The sequence below is a fragment of the Triticum aestivum genome, chromosome 1B, assembly GCF_018294505.1.
Source record: "Triticum aestivum cultivar Chinese Spring chromosome 1B, IWGSC CS RefSeq v2.1, whole genome shotgun sequence".
Taxonomy (NCBI): domain Eukaryota; kingdom Viridiplantae; phylum Streptophyta; class Magnoliopsida; order Poales; family Poaceae; genus Triticum; species Triticum aestivum.
Genome location: NC_057795.1, coordinates 342,548,950 through 342,552,348, shown reverse-complemented (window position 1 = coordinate 342,552,348; position 3,399 = coordinate 342,548,950).

Genomic DNA, 3,399 nt, shown 5'->3' with positions numbered 1-3,399 from the left:
GAGTTTTAGAGCGAGTAATTCTCCCGATTTGAATATCATCAAAGATTTGTTCGACGCGATGATCTCTAGAGACTCTTGCTCGAACTCGTGAGAGCTTTTGTTTGGGTCGGGGTGGAACATCCTCTTCATTGTATTGTTCTTCCTCTTGGCCTTCTTCATTGTTGGTGTTGTTGTTCTCTTGTGGAGATGGAGAAGGAGGTTGATGAGGTTCATCTTGGTGTACTTCCTCGTTTCCTTCATCTTGGTGTGTCCCACTCGTGGATCCCTTTGAGTCGACTTGTGGTTCACCTTGTCGTGAGGTAGAATCTTCCACTTGGACGGATGAGGTACTCTCCTTCACCTCCGTTGGACGGATCTTGCCAATAGACAAGTCTTGAATTGCTTCCAAAGGATCTTTGTCACCTACATCAATTGGCAATTGCTCTACTTGCGAGCCGTTAGATTCATCAAACTTCACATCTACCGTCTCTTCAACCTTTCGGGTGAAATTTTTGTGGACACGGTAAGTGTGACAGTTTGAGCCATAACCGAGTAGGAAACCTTCATGAGATTTAGGAGCAAATTTTGAACAATGATGCTTATCAAGAATGTAGCATTTTGAGACGAATACCCAAAAGTATCCAACTTGGGTTTTGTTACCAGTGAGAAGCTCGTATGCCGTCTTGTCGAGTAGCTTGTGAAGATATAGATGATTCGTTGCATGGCAAGCTGTCTCGACCGCTTCCGCCCAAAAGTGTTTTGGCTTCTTGTACTCATCAAGCATCATTCTCGCCATTTCGATGAGCGTCCAATTCTTCCTCTCAACAACTCCATTTTGTTGAGGCATGTACGTAGCCGAGAACTCATGTGAAATCCCTTCTTCGTCAAGGAAGGTGTCCACCTTGGTGTTCTTGAAATCCGTTCCATTGTAGCTGCAAACCTTCTTGATCTTCACTTCAAATTGATTTCGGGCCTTCCTAGCAAAGTTCTTGAAGATCTTTTGGACCTGCAACTTATCATCAAGAAAGAACACCCACGTAAATCTTGAAAAATCATCGACTATGACTAAACCAAACAAGGTTCCACTGAGACTTTTATAGGCGTTTGGACCGAAAAGATCCATATGAAGTAGCTCGAGCGGTCTTCTCGTGGTCATGATGTTCTTCACGGGGTGGCTTCCTCCAACCTGTTTTCCTGCTTGACAAGCACTGCACAATCTATCCTTGTTAAATATAACGTCTTTTACTCCGATGATATGATCACCTTTAGTAAGCTTATCAAGGTTTCGCATGCCCACATGACCTAACCTTCTATGCCACAACCAACCTCTGAAGATTTAGCAATTAAGCAAGTTCTAGGCTGAGCCTTTTTAGCGAAATCAACAATGTATAGATCACCTCTATGTATACCAGTAAAGACCATTTTATGATTATCTCTTTGAAACACTTGGCAATCTACTTCAGTAAATAGGACATTGAATCCAAAGTCAGCTAGTCTAGATACAGAAAGTAAATTATAGCCAAGAGATTCAACGAGCATAACATTTTATATGGAGCTATCATGTGAGATGGCCACCTTACCAAGGCCAACCACCTTACCCTTTGAGTTATCACCAAAAGTGACATACTTTCGAGGGCCGTTGTTTCCAGCAAGCTCACGAAACATATCCTTGTCTCCGGTCATGTGATCGGTACATCCACTATCAAGAACTCATTCCTTTCCTCCAGCCATGTAGCCGCGAAGATTAGCCATAAGACCCAAGTGTCTCATAGACTCATCAAGATCAAAGTCACTATCATCATCCTCATCATAGTTGTCACGCCCAATATGTGATACTATCCTAAAGAGACTCGAATGTCCCACCAAGGATAGGACCGCATATTGAAACGCTTTTGCAAGGTGGATATCATTACATCAACATTACATAATAGACGGGGATACATACAAGAGGCATACAATGCCACACGAATACAACATCACAATACATTAGAGCATCATCCGACTACGGATGAAACACAAACAGAAACTCAAATGACAACCACCCTGCTAGCCCAACCGACCTGGAACCTATCCCCTGATCGAAGAAGAAGCAGAAGAAGAACTCCAAAACAAGCAAACATCACTCTCGCGTCATGATCATCGCACAACCTGTACCTGCAACTGTTGTTGTAGTAATCTGTGAGCCGCGAGGACTCAGCAATCCCATTACCATGGGTATCAAGACTAGCAAAGCTTAAAGGGAAAGGAAGGGGTAAAGTGGTGAGGTTGCAGCAGGGACTAAGCATATATGGTGGCTAACATACGCAAATAAGAGCGAGAAGAGAGCAAATGGAACGGTCGTGAAGCTAGCAATGATCAAGAGGTGATCCTGAACTCCTACTTATGTCAAACATAACCCAAAAACCGTGTTCACTTCCCGGGCTCCGCCGAAAAGAGACCATCACGGCTACAGACGCGGTTGATGCGTTTTAATTCGGATCTGGTGTCAAGTTATCTACAACCGGACATTAACAAATTCCCATCTGCCACATAACCGCGGGCACGGCTTTCAAAAGTTCATACCCTGCAGGGGTGTCCCAACTTAGCCCATGATAAGCTCTCGCGATCAACGAAGGATATACCTTCTCCCAGGAAGACCCGATCAGACTCGGAATCCCGGTTTACAAGACATTTCGACAATGGTAAAACAAGACCAGCAAAGCCCGCCGATGCGCCGACAATCCTGATAGGAGCTGCACATATCTCGTTCTCAGGGCAACACCGAATAAGTCAAGCTACGAGTAAAACCAGACCTCGAGTTTCCCCGAGGGGGGACCGCAGGCTACTCGGTTCGGACCAACACTTAGAGAAGCACTGGCCCGGGGGGGCTAAAATAAAGATGACCCTCGGGTTAATTACTCCCAAGGGAAATGTAGGTGGTGGTGAGGCAAACAGTAAAACCAAGGTTGGGCCTTGCTGGAGGAGTTTTATTCAAAGCGAACTGTCAAGGGGGTCCCATAAATCACCCAACTGCGTTAGGGACACAAAATCCGGGAACATAATACTGATATGACGGAAACTAGGGTAGCAAGAGTGGAACAAAACCCCAGGCATAAGGCCGAGTCTTCCACCCTTTACCAAGTATATAGATGCATTAATAATATAAGAGATATTGTGATATCCCAACATAATCTTGTCCACCATGGAGCAATCTTCAACTTCACCTGCAACTAACAATGCTATAAGAGGGGCTGAGCAAAAGCGGTAACATAGCCAAGCAATGGTTTGCTAGGAAGGGTGAAAAAGGTTAGAGGCTGACATGGCAATGGGGAGGCTTGAAGATCAAATGATAGGTAGCGCAACAAAGTGATAGAACGAAGCGACTAGCATAGCAATGATAGTAATGAGATCCAAGGTGACGGTCATCTTGCCTGAAATCCC